Here is a 14,845-nt window from a genome sequence, read left to right as displayed (position 1 = left end):
GCTTTCAGCATGGTTTCCTCACCTGGAAATGAGGGAAATAATAGTACCTACTTCCCGGGATTACTATGAGCATAGAATGAAATCTTTGTTAAATACTTTTTAAATGGTATGATGATATAATTTCTACAAGAAATTTAATTAGAAATTGGCTCTTTTACACTCCACTTCCTGTGGTCTTTCAAATTTTAAATGAAAAATAAGAGCACTTTACATTTTAATAAAAAGCTTTCTCTCTTTGACCCTATAAGAAAGGAAGAGAAAACTTTCCCATTCTACAGGTGAGGAAACTGAGTTTCTGAGAAATCATGTGATTTGCCCAAGGTCATACATCAATTAAAGATGACAGCCAAGAGGACTCAGACTCTGGGTCTTCAGATCCAGGTGACACAGTGGACAGAGTGCTGGGCCTGGAATTAAGAAGATCTAAGTTCAAAATCAGCTTCAGATACTTACTTGATGTATATCTCCAGGCAAGTCACTTATACCTCCATATGTCTCAGTTTTCTTATCTGTAAAATGGAAATAATAACACCTATTTGTAGTGTTGTTGTGGGGATTAAGTGAGATAATATTTGTAGTGTTTAGCATAGTGCCTGACACAAGTGCTCAATAAATGTTTGTTCCCTTTCTTCTTTACCTTCTGATTCACAAAACTGAGTGTCTTTCTCTTTTAGGATACTTCTTCAATAATGATACAAATGAATATTTACATATCAATTGATATATATAATTTCCTTTAAACCTTTAAAGGATTCCTTTAAGTCTCAACTAATGGCCCAATTTCTGTAAGAAATGGGTTTCCAGTCCTCCTTAATCTTCCCTCTGGGGCTCCCACTTTATTCTGCTTATATGTTGGTTATCCATATTGTTTGCATATTGTCTTTTCCCTTAGACTAGGAGCTCCTTTAGAGTAGGGACAGTGTTTTGCCTTTCTTTGTATCCCCAGCACTTAGCATAGTGCCTGGCACATAGTAGATAATAAATACCAGCCCACTGACAATAATCTTGTGAGGGAGGTAGAAAAATTAAGTAAACTTTTTTCCCCACACACAAGGAAACTGCCTCCAGAATGCTTAAACAATTTGTACAAGGTGTTAACTCATTACTTATCAGAGCCAGTATTCAATCCAGGTCTTATAATATTAAATTAAGGGCTTTGCCCACTACATTATAGCTAGCTTCCCTGATTCTCACTAAAATGTTGATGATTTATCAGAGCTATTTTCCATTCAATTGCAAGAACCAGTAGCATCAAGCACCACAATTTTGAGGGGAGGTGGTAGGGAAAATGAAAGTCCTGGATGGGAAAAGAGAAAACTTGGACTACTTTCCAATTTTGTCTGGGGCTGGCTCTGTGTGTGGTGACCCTTTCTTATTTAGGAGGTGGAACTTTAATTCCAATCTTGATAGGTCGGGGATGGGGGCTTTCTTCCACTAAGAGTGCAGTCTGCAAAGGTCCTACCCGATTAGGAAACAAGATGGTTTAGCCGAAGCGAAAGAGATGATGCAATCTTTGCCTGAGGAGGACATTCAAAGATGGGAGGATAAGGCCCTATTAAGAAAATTTTTTCCTTTTAATTTGAATAAACCGAGAAATTCTTTTCATTAAGCAGCCTGAACACAAGGCATCTGAATTCAACCAGAAAACAACAGCTGTAGCTGAAAAACACAAGAATTGACATCACACATTGCCCAAATCTCTCCTTTTCCTTTTTTTTTTTTTTTTTTTTTTTTTTTTTTGCCTCTTTTGTCTTGAAAATCCTAACCCTTCGTAAAACATTGAAGCAAACATTGTTCATCATATCTATTTCAAGAGGGACCCTATTTTCCAGACCATTCAGATAGGTGAAAGTCTCGGACACAGTGGGGGACTAATCATCACCCAGAAGCCCATTTAATCTCCAAGCTCAGTTCTGCTGGACCAGCCATTCTAAGGCATTTGAAATGAACCTCTCCCAGCTCAGCACAGCTTTGGAAATAGGGTCAGCCAAGCCTGGCCCCTGGGTGCGGCTTTATCTTTTGTACTCTGGACAGAGTGCATTCCGATGTTCTTTTATATCTCAGAGCCAATTGATTTAAAACAGAAGCAGTAATACCCCTGTGAGTTCTCTCTATGGGATTTGCAGGGTGGCAATTACAGTTGCTGGGGGAAACAGGAGGTCCTCCCTGTTTCTGCTGATGTCAGGATCGAATCTTTCCCAGGAAGCGGGTCTCCCCGGCAACTAGAAGCATCAACCGTGAAGACTGAGAGGGGGATGCTGTGCTTTAGTAGGAGCCAGAGTAATGCACAAACCAGAAACCTTGGTTTAGCAAGAGATCCAAGGCTGGGAGTGGGGAGGGATGAACCCGCTTTGTGCTGCAGCAAATCCAGGTGTGATGAAACCTGATTCTCACTGGGTCACTCTCCTGCATCCCATCCCTCCCTTCCCCTTTCCCTCTTTCCCCCTTTCCTGGACTGCACCTAGCTTCTTCTGCTGTACCTGCCTATGTCTGAACCCTTACTGGACAATTTTTCTTTTTATTTGTTTCCTTCATCCCTCAAAACAGGGGTTTTCTTTTGCTTGTTGTTTGTTTAGAGAAGGTGAGATTTGCCTGGGATTACATGGAAGGTTATAGTCAATAGTGTACGAATACTTATTAGACATTAAACTTGTTAAACAGTGTCAGTGTTGTGTGAGTGCTGAGTGATGGAGATACAAATATAAAACAATAAAACAAAACAATTTGCAAGGAGCTTACAAGTTAATGGGGGAGAACTATACACAGAAGGAAAATGAAATAAGTGTCTGTGGGGGAGGGAGGAGCATGGTGGAGAAATCCCAAAGTAGGGATTTAAGTTGAAGGCTCCATCCTCCAATCAAACAAGCAGGGGGTAGAGAGGAAGTGGAATACCAAGGATGCTGATAATCTTTCTGGATAATAAAGTTAGCCAATAATAAGCTTCTATAATAATGGACAAGTTAGTCATAATAACATAATTACATTTTTATATTTCTCTTTAGTCTGTAAAATGCTTTTTTTTCAGATTAGCTCATTGGCTAAATGACAGGGCCTCGTGAGGCAGAAAGAAAACGGCCTTTTATCCTCATTTTACAGATGAAGAAAATGAGGTTCAGAATTTATCAGAAATGATACATGACACATGACTTGATCTGAACCCATAACTTTGGCTTGAAGTGTCCAATGTTCTTGCCACAATACCACTGCTTCTCATTTTTATTAAAGGTGGACCATTTATCTTTTAAAATAGACAGTTTAAAATGTACTCAAATAGCTCATGTACCCCATGCCCTTCTGACCTTCAGAAGGAACTTTAAATATTAATTTGCTTCTCTCAGTCTGTGTCGTTCCTAATCTAATTTTTAAAAAGAGAGAAGTCTAAGGTCAACTTAGGCTGTCTCCCAGGCATTGAAACAAAACAAAACAAAAAAACAACCATTGAATCTAGACAGAAATGGATAATGAGCAACAGAAAACAAGCTCTGCCCCATTCCTTTAAAAGTACAGTTTAATTCCTCTTATACTCAAATTGATGTGGAACTCCATCTCCTACAAACTGTAGTAGAAAGGCATGGGCCTTTGCCTGTTTCTCTGTCTCTATTTATCTCTGTCTTTCTTTCAATGAATATTCATCTAGGATTTCTTGCTTTCCTGCTTGTCTATTTGAGCTTGACATCCCTGATCCAGATGACCTCTAAGGTCTTTTCCAATTCTAAATTTATGATCCCTTGATTGAATTATTCTGTAAAGGTACTGGCTGATTGGGTCGTCTGATTTTTGTTGATTCAAACCATAATAATAATCTGCACATTTAAGTCATTCCCAGTGTAATATGTATACATATAAATGTGTGTGTGTGTGTGTGTGTATATGTATTTTATATATATATATATGTATTATATATTCACAAGTGTATATATATAGAGAGAGAAAGAAACTCATGGGTTACTTCCCTCATAAAGAGTGAATACTAAATATACTGTCCCATATCCTATTTCTAATGTCCCAGTGACACTATGCTATAAAGTATAATATTTTCAACCTGTTGTTGCCATTCCTGTTGCCATGTTGATATCATTTCAGATTATAACCTTGCAAAGGACTGCCAACCCTGCATAGCAAATACTTCTGTAGAAAATGAGAATTCTTTATAAATATGGTATAAATAAAGGCTCAGAAGTGAGTATGTGGCTGAAATACACCTATTCTTGTTAAGGTTTTTTTTTTTGTATGAACAACTTTAGTTGTAAAATGAAAAATCCAAGCTATCAACAATCATATGAAAAACTATTCAAATCACTAATGATTAGGAGAATTCAGATTTATACATCCCTGAAATTCTACATCAATCTCATTGACAAGATTGAAAATGAAAGAAAATGACATTTTTTATAGGGACTGTGGGAAAACAATACTATTTTATATTTATTGTATACATCACTGTACTGTTAGTAAAGCTGTAAATTGGTTTGGTCATTCTGAAAAAATAATTTGGAATTATCCCCACAAAATCACAAATTGTACATGTCCTCATTACTATAATGGTACTACTACTACTAGGCTTATATCCCAAAGTGATCAAAAGGGGGAAAAGGACTTTTGTGTATATTTATAGCATATATTTATAAATATTTATAGTGTATATTTTGTCATATGAAAGATCTGAAAACTATGAATATAATGTATTATTATACTATGAAATAATGAAATAATTTCAGAGAAATATGGCAAGATTTATATGAACTGATGCAGAGTGAAGTGAGAAAAACCAGGAGAACAATTGATACAATAACAATATTGTAAAGACCAAATACTTTCAAAGACTTAAGAACTTTGATCACTGCAATAATTAGCCACAGTTTCAGAAGACCAACGATGAAACATGCTCCCCATTTTTGTTAGAGAAGTTTTAGAATCAAAGTATAGAATTAGACAAAAGTTTGAGGATATGGCCAATGTGAGAATTTGTTTTGATTTACTTTGCATATTATTTCATGGGTTTCAATTTTTTTTTTTCCAATGGAGGGAGAGGAAATGAGAGAGCAACAGGGGCCAACAATAGAGTCATCCCCATCCTCCACCCCCACCACACACACACACACACACACACACACCCCGAAAAAGAAAAAATGATCATTAAATTATTTTTTAAATGCACAACAAAGAATAGAAGGAAGATCAGAAGGAAATACAGTTAAGCAAGATGACTTACAAAGATATATGTTTAATTTATTATATACATAAAAATGAGACACAAACTGTATGAAATAAAGATTTGTAGTTCCACATGAAATTCTCTTATTCTGCTCTACTTTGTATATAGAAATGTTCATTTATGTGATGATTGTTAAGTTTACAATTTTTAAAAATATAATAAACAGACTTGATTCAATAATGGCTGAATGGCAGTGTTGAATTGAGCTCAAACCCAATTTTAGTTGAATGTTTGAGTACTTTATATTGACACAAAGTTAAATCTAACTTGAACAGCATATATTTTCACCATTCCCATTGAAATTAATGATCTCTTTGACATTCAATCCAATGAACTTTTTTCAATTTTCATCCAGTGTAAGTCATATCTATACATGTGTGTGTATGTACACATACATATAAATGTATGTGTGTACATAGATAGATATAGTGAAAAATAATTCGAGTGGACCACTATTCTATTCCAATCAGCATTAGTCAATTTGATAGAATCATATAAAAATTCTGTATATGAGGCCCCAGAGCTGTGAGCTACAGATTCTAAGTTCACTTAGTCCTGAAAGAAGCAGTGTGGGAAGGACCTTACCAGATGTTACTGATGACTGAGATTGCTGTCCAGAGGCTGAAAAGAGATGGATTCATTACACCAGGGATAAAAGGATCTATGGAGGAATCTCAAGAATGAATTGTTAAGAATAATTTCTAACCTCTAAAATTGACTTTGCACCAGGCAATTAGAAATGTTTTGGTGGTAGGGGAGATTAATTGTGTTTAGAGGAATTTTAACAATATTGGTATTGTACCTGTTATTTATATTTCCAGAAAAGTTTAAAGACTCTCCTCAATTGGAAGAAGTTGAGTTAACATTTTTTAGAACGAAGAAATTATTAATGTTAATTTTGATAAAGCCCTTTAATATGAAATTGAGATAGTATATTCTATGTTCTATGTGAGTTTTAATTGGTTATATTGATTCATTTTAAAGCGTTTCCATTGTTTAGGTGGATTCTGAGAATAATGGTCAGTGTTTTTTTCCCTTTGAATAATACCTGAACATGTTTTGACATTGATTGGTTATTGAGCATCTTAAAGTAAAATAATTTGTGTTATGTTGAATTTAAAACCATCTACTTAGATATGAAGATAAACTGTGCACTTTCTAGCATAAATCTCTTATAGTTATCAGTGTAAGATTGTAGTCAATACTTATTTAGAATATATGAGCCTTGAGAGCTAAATTCACCTGAAACTTGAGACTTGCTAATTGAGATCAAATCTCTTGGGACTGTAGCTGATATTATTTGGAGTTTTGAATTCAGGTATGATTGTCTGATGGATCAAGTTAGTAACCCACCATCTGAAAGGAATATACCACAAACTACTCGGAGAAATGTGATCCTGAATTGTTACAAGATGGAGGTTAGTATCTGGACAAGAGATGGGAGGACAGCTTTGGTCTCCGCTTAAGGTGAGATCTTTCTGACTCAATTTCCCAGTGGTGTTCCTTTCAATAATTAATCCTGATTAATCCTGAGTCTGGCTATAAGGGGGGAAAACTGGAACAATTACCTAAAATCAAATTGAGCTAAAGATACTTTATCCTGTTATGTATGTGCTCTGAGGCTGAGATCTGAAAGACTATTTTTGACACTATTATAATCATGTCCCTGCTTTTTCCTCTTAGAGCAACTTTCTGTAATCAGAGCAAGTGGTCAGTAAAAGCCATGAGCACAATACAAGTAAGTAAGATCTTGCAGTTTTCAATCTGAAAATATGTGATCATTATATCCTAAATAAGTAGGTGAGTATTTGGCCTAGTCACCTACCTATTACTAAATGCATACATCTGTCCCTTTTAAGCATTTCTGTTGTTGCTGATTTTCATGGTAGGCATCTTTATTTGTGAATAATCTCCAGGGACTGGGGATGCAAATGGATTGGAGTGATAGGTGGCCCCAGTTGGGAGTACAAGTCCCCAATTTATGTGCTGAATAGGCTCATTAGATTCCAGGTCATGGTCAAAATAATTGCCCTGGATTTGTTAGCAGACTAGGCCCAGGGTATTGGAGACTTAAAAAAAATGGAGACTCATCATTGGATGAGATGATTGAAGAAATTTATCAAGAATGGTGTGAGAGGTCTTCAAAAATAAATAAGAGAAGGGATTGAATGGAATTAATTGAGTAAATGTGGCCTTGACCTATTCCCTAATTACAAATTGGGACTTTGCAATAACAAGTTGTGCTATAGCCTAAAACCACAGGTGTTTGATTATCTTAGATAAAACATACATTTCCCTCATGTTCCCCTTGATCTTTTCATTAGCATTAAATTCTTAACATGGTAATGAGTATGACATTGGCTAATATTCTTTATGTCTGGGCAGATTAAAAAGTCCAGACTTCCACCCAATGGGAAGAAGGGCGAGGAAAGTGGGGGAGAGGGGACTTCAACATTAGGGTCTATATAATCCTGTGTTTTGCAACTTGCACTTTGCACTCCTGTATTGATGATACCTACCTTGTCTGTTAAGAGTCACCCTTTCTCATGCGATTGTAATAAATCCTTTTTGCTTTTTAACTTGAAAGTCTCTGGTTTTAATTTGGATATGGATCGCTGTCCCTCACAGCTATTATGATGATCAAAGGAGATATAATATCAGTAAAGCTTTTTGTAGACCTTAAAGCACTATATAGATGGTAGCTATTTTTTTTTTTTAAGAGTTTCAAAATTATTTTATTTGAACATAATCAGCTATTCTTCCATATCTTCCTTTTTTTTTTTTTTTTTTTTTTAATTTAATAGCCTTTTATTTACAGGATATATACATGGGTAACTTTACAGCATTAACAATTGCCAAATCTCTTGTTCCAATTTTTCACCTCTTACCCCCCCACCCCCTCCCTAAATGGCAGGATGACCAGTAGATGTTAAATATATTAAAATATAACTTAGATACATAATAAGTATACATGACCAAAACATTATTTTGCTGTACAAAAAGGATCAGACTCTGAATTATTGTACAATTAGCTTGTGAAGGAAATCAAAAATGCAGGTGTGCATAAATATAGGGATTGGGAATTCAATGTAATGGTTTTTAGTCATCCCCCAGAGTTCTTTTTCTGGGTATAGCTGGTTCAGTTCATTACTGCTCCATTAGAAATGATTTGGTTGATCTTGTTGCTGAGGATGGCCTGATCTAGATGGTAGCTATTAATGGTATTATTAATACCTGGTAGTTGAGTAAAAGAAATCTTCTAGAGAACATATAGGTGAAGCAGAATGTGGCCAAAAAGTCCATAAGTCCCTTTAGAAGGCAAAGAAATTATCTAACAATACAAACTATTGGAATGAGTATATATTGTTTACAGCAATTGATAACTTCATCAATCCTAAATTAGGAACACAAAATTCAGGAACTATTAATAATTACCAGACTTTTTCTCCAAAGGTGGAAAGAGGCTTAAGATTCCTCAGTGGCTGCTGTTTGTTCTCATTATTAGGGACCGAACCTCTCATAGACAATTTTTTACACATTAAAAATCTTCTCAGACTAAAATTATAACTTTAGAGTTGAAAGAGATTTTAGAGGCCCTCCAGTCCATCACCACCATGCCTGTTTTGATAAATGAAGGAGGAAAAGCATAGAGAAATTCACAACTTGCTGAAGGTCACATAGCTAGTTAGTGTTTAAATCAGGGTTTGAGCTGGTTCTTTCTGATCTCAGATTCCTTGCCCTATCTACTACATCCATTTGGGGACCAAAAAGATCCCTTCCTAAAGTGCTATTTACTAAGGAAGAAGTAAGTCCAGGAGCCCTGGACCTTGATGAGTCAGGGATAGCTTCCAGAGGTCCCATCCAGAAAGGCACTAATTTTCTAACCCAGCTGCAAGGAAACTTGACATACCCCAAGTTGTGGTGGTTGTTGTTGTTGTTTTAATGAACATTATATTATTTGGGTTTTTTTTTAAGTTTTTTATTTTTCTAAATACACACAAAGATAGTTTCAACATTCATCTTTGCAAAATCTTGTGTTCCAAATTTTTCTCCCTTTCTCCCCCTTCCCAAGACAGTTTGCAGTCTGATATAGGTTAAACATTTGCAGTTCTTCTAAACATATTTCCATATTCGTTGTGCTGCACAAAACCAATCAAATCAAAAGGGAAAAAAAGCACAAGAAAGGAAAAAAAAAAACAAGCAAACAAAAACAAAATGGTGAAAATACTATGCTTTGATCCACATTTAGTCTCCATAGTTCTCTCCTGGATACAGATGGATTATCTATTAATAGATAATAAAAATAATAATTTTAAGGGATTTTACTACAAAGTTTCTGTCCAAGTTTTATTTAAACTGAAGGGTTTTACCACTGTGGAAAAAGTTTGAATCACATTAATGAGAAAATTTGTGACTACACCATGTAAAGAGAAGGAGTGGGAAGAGCCAGTATGAGAGGAGTCCCATGAATCTAAGAGTCTGATTTATTCTGGTAATTACCTATCTCCCCTTCCTTTTCCTTCTTTTGAATTTTCTTCTTTTATTTTACTTTATTTTTTGAGGCAATTGGGTTAATTGATTTGTCCAAGGTCACACAGCTAATAAGAATCTGAAGCTGAATTTGAATTCAGGTCCTCTTGATTCTGTTGAGGTGTAGATCGAATGTTGAGGTCTAGATTTGGGGTACCTAAATGAAATTAGGGTTTAGTTAAGGTCTAGTGGCAGGTTTGGGGTATAGGGAGTCAAACAGAGCTCCCCTGCAACCCCCTTGGATTTGGCGCAAGGATACGGCAGTATATGAGGTCTAGTAGCTGCACGAATTCCCAATAAAAGCATTTATTGGCCCGGAGAGCTAGATTGATAAAAGAGGTTTATTACTGAGTTTAGAAGTAGGAGATAGGTGAAGGTAGAGACAAGGAGGGCACTGGACAGAAGGTCCAGTGGACAGAGGGTCCTCACATGGCTGCCATGTTTGAAATCTCTTCAAAGAGGGGTTCCCAGTGTGGCCCTTTTAAGTCAGAGACTTACCTCGAGGGGCTTTGGGGTGTAGCCCCAAAGTTGGCTCAGATCCGGATGGGGCTGGGACAGGTCCGATCTTCTACTGGAATTCAAAGGGACCAGGATTTGTGAGTCAAAGGGTAACTTACATTAACTAGGGGGGGTTGGGAATCAAAGATTGGAATCTTTCCGGCATCAATTCCAGGACCAGTGTTTCACCCATTTTATTCACTTCACCAGCTAGTTACTCCACCTTTTTAAAAACATTCTTTTAAATTCAATTAAAAATTCTTATTCATATAGGCAAGTCTCACATATTTTAACTTTATTAAAGCATTCATTATGGAGATATGCATGCCCAATAAATAAATTTGAAATGCAGTGAGTGAATGTGGTACAGGGGAAAGAATCCCAGTCTTAAGATCGGAAGACCCGAGTTCCAGTCCTTGTCTGACACATATTAACTATAATATAATATAAATGACACGGCCCAGACCAGCGAGACATTTGATTCTCTGACTTTCAGTTTCTTCATTTACAAAATGGAATTAATAATAATTGGCCTATTTATTTCATCAAGTAGGAATAAAATGCCATGTAATTAATAACATTTATATAGAGCTTTGTGGTTTACAAGTCTCCCTTCACATACCTGCTCATTTGATCCTTGCTTCCATCCTGGAAAGTAGGTGGTATTAAGGTCATTTTGTAAATGAAGAAGTAAGAAGAGGAGAAGGAGGAGGAGGGGGAATAATAGAAATAATAAAAGTAGGCGCAGGGCAGTTAAGTGATTTGTCAAAGGTCACACAGTGATTTGTCAAAGGTCACACAGCTATTAAAAGGAAGAATTGGGATTCTAGTTCAAATCTCCTGACAAGATTTGGTGCGAAGAATTTTCCCTGGGGGGACATCTATGCTAAATAGAAAATCCTTGGAGAATCTCCCATAAATGCCTGTGAAAAGCAGGTTGTTTCCTGGAGCAAGTGAAACCTCACATCCTTTCCTTGTTTCACAGCTTCAGTGTCATTTTCTAAGTGTTTCTGAGAACTCAGGTTCTTCACAAGTCCTTTAAATTGTAATTGACCTCAGGCATTTGCCACCTTTTTAGATTTCTGAGATCTGGGGAAAAGTGAAAATACCTCTAAGAAAAACAACAACAAGCTCCTGATACTGTAGTTTTCTGAACCCTCTGCCATTGCACAGCTAATCCTGCTTCCACCTCCATCTACAACAATTAGTTCTTGGATTACATCAATTAATTTTAATCTTTTTTGGGATGACTAAATATGGGCACTCCATTCAGCCTCATAGTGAACATCATCCTCATCACTCTGTAACTTTTACTTTGCCATGTCCTTTTCTCTTTTTGTTTTGTTTTAATTTATTTTTTTAAGGTTATACATTAAAAAAAAATTTTTTTTTTACATATTTCCATATGAATCATGTTGGGACAGAAAAATCAGGACAAAAGGGAAAACTAGAAGAAAGGAAAAAAAGATTAAAACAGTGCGCACTGATCTACATTCAGTCTCTGTAATGCCAAAGGTCACTTTTAATGGGGTGACCAGTTCCTCCCTTTGTCCTATTTCATAATTCTGCCTTCAGGATAAAGGTGTTATAGACATTCCTTAATGTCATTAGAATATCAGTAACCTCCATCTATGAGGCTATCCCCACCTAGGTCTCTGCATTATGTCATTGTTCTTATTATTCCATAAAAAGCTTGCTGTTCCAATACTCTGGGCTAGACTCTTTGAGATGATACTCTCATCTAGCCCTGGGATCCCAGTATTTTTCTCCATTTAATAAACTATTGAATTAGTCTCTAACCTCTGTCTTGCTCAGTTTCTTGTGACATTACATTTGGAGGCCCCAGCGAGATAATTAGAAAATGAGCAGGATTAGAGATAAGAGACTTTCGGGTCTCTGCTTTGGGCGGGGTGGCTGCGAATCTGAACTCTTGGCCTGGAGAGGTGGGGCAGTCCTGGTTTTCTTTCCAGAACCTCCGGGAAAGAGAGCAGTTTCCCAGCCACAATAGCCTGATGGTAGACAACCCCATTTTGGCCACAGGAGAGTAAGTTTGTCTGGGTACCTTTTGGGGTACCATGTGGTTTTGTTTGTTTGGTTTGGTTGATGAATAACCGGATTCACCAGGTTGCACGGTTGGTTGTATGGTTGTCACTTTTGGGGTGCTCTTTTCTTGGGGTACCGGCTGGTTTGGTTGATTAGTGAATAACCGGACGTGGGATCACTTGGGGTGCCCTTTTTGGGGGTGCCATTTGCTTGGTTGATGAGTAGCCTACTGGATGCGGAGGTCGCTACTGGAGTGTGAAATATAGAATTCTGGACAAGGTAAAAGACTTTTTCTTTCCTTATCTTGTGGTGGACACTGCAGGCATCAAGACTGCAGTGGTTATTTGGAGCTCTTGGGAGCTCTGGAACAATTCTTTAGGAATTGCTGTGGCTCTATCTCTTAAAAAAGGCTGCAATGGTTGGGAAAACTAAGTTTTTACTTGTCTGCAATTTAGACAATCCGACGCCTCAAAACTCTTTTCCTGGAGCAGATGCTTTGCATGCTCAGGGGGCTATCTACAAAGACTAGGGGTTTTAAGAACACCATTTGGTTTGGCTTTAATGTTAGTGTCCTACTGAATGTTGTAATTGTGCAGTCTAAGTGTGATACAGTGTTCTGTATGTCTTGTATGTTATTAGACAGTCTAGTTGTGCTCTGTGTTCTATGTGACTTTTGTGAAATTGTTTGTAATTTGTTTGTCTGTTTCGGTAACTTAAGAGCTCTCTGTTAAATTTAAGAATAATGATCAAATTTTTGGGGCTATACCGCGGTATTTTAAGAGCTCTGTTAAATTTAAGAATAATGATCAAATTTGTGAATTGGTTATTTCAATACTGAACTCCAGCTGGTGAAAACATTTGATTAGGAATTTAAAGATGATTCTAAATTTGGGGAATGAATTGGTTATCCTTAAGTATAAGATCTTAAAGGAACAATAGCTTGTTAAAGAAGTTCTGTTAACCTGCCTGAAAGAGGTCATGTGCCTCTAATATTACCTTAAGTATGTAACAAGGACTTTTCTAAAAGCTTCATCTCTGGCCAAGCTGGGTTTAGGAGAAGTCCATTGGGAATAATGGCCACATGGGGCCAGAAGGAGAGAAAGAAACTATGTTTTATTATTTGAAATGAGATAGAAATGGATTATATGCTTTAAATCCAGCTCTGCTGGACATTTAATTTGTAAGGGTTCTCCACCCACCCACTGATTTCTGCTACTTTAAATGTTGGGTGGGGAGGGATCTTTGTAAAGATTTAAACTCGCCCCCCTGCTGCCACTTCAGCTATAGGAGCATTTAGTTAGCCTGGAATGATTTCCCTCCCCACCTTTGGAATTGGGGAAGGATAGTCACATAATTCCTATTCTCCCCTTCCTCTAAACTGTTCCAGACATTTTAAAAAGCAGCAAACTGATAAGGTTATGAAGTAAATATCTTTTAGGATTTGAAAATATCTTGGGTTTGTAATATGTCACTGCATTTTTCCTCCTGTAACTGATTTCTATAATGGTCAATAAGAATTGTTAATTCAATTATTCATACCTTGCTGTTTCCAATCTGGTTATGTTAATCCTATATCCTAAATACTTGAGCAAATAATATTTAGTCTAGTCATCTATTGGTTACCAGATATTATGTCTGGATATTCAAGTTTTTTTAAGGTTTTTTAACTAATGAGAGGCCACATCTTGTAGCAGTCCTTGTGGACCGGTCTTTCTACCTCAGACTGTTCTAACTTTTCTTTGTTAAATTTGTTTTTATTTCTAGATTTGGTCAAATTGCAGATATATTGACTTGCTTCTGGGACCTAGATCAAACCTTTGTTTGTCAGCTCACCACACTACAGACCCATCCCCTTCGCGGACTGAGCATCATCCCTGTCCAGCTTGAAGAAACAATTGACAGCCATTGCCTGCGCCCCCTTTTCCTGATGTAATTTGGACTGATGGGGGGGGGGAGTGGGAAAGTGGTTGACTTGTTAAAATTTTCACTGTATTACTGTGTGTTTAAGATTTGGAATGGAAATTGTTAAATTTGAACTATTGCTATTATGTTTGAGGACTTTAGTCTGTTATGTATATCATGTGTATGATTTATATGTGGGATGGTTTTTATAATTCCTTTCAAAAGAAAAAAGGGAGGAAGAAATAGGAAATTGGAAAACTGGTATCTTGCTAGTTCAGTTTAATTGGGTTGGGAAAACTGGTACCTTGCTAGTTCAATTTAATTAAAGTTAAAAACTGGTCCTTGCTAGTTCAGTTTAATTGGAAGTTGGAAAAATGGACCTAGTTCAGATTTAATTGGGTCCTTTACCCTTCTTAAATTTACTAGACTGATTTGCTGGTTGTTTTAACTTGGAAATCCCTTATTCTTTGGTTGCCCTGGCAGACTAGTTTTGGGGATTATTTTTGAAACAACCAGTTGGATACCTGTCTTGGAACTGGCGTCTCTCCCTTGTTTCTCTACTCCTGTTACCCCAGGTCCTTAATTAGTAGTTAGCGTTTAAAAGGACCTTGTTATGAAATTAAAAGTTTGGGTTTGCCTGCCTTGGTCAACTGTAAT

Source organism: Sarcophilus harrisii, chromosome 3, assembly GCF_902635505.1.
Source record: "Sarcophilus harrisii chromosome 3, mSarHar1.11, whole genome shotgun sequence".
Lineage (NCBI taxonomy): Eukaryota > Metazoa > Chordata > Mammalia > Dasyuromorphia > Dasyuridae > Sarcophilus > Sarcophilus harrisii.
Note: the sequence above shows the minus strand (reverse complement) of the source record.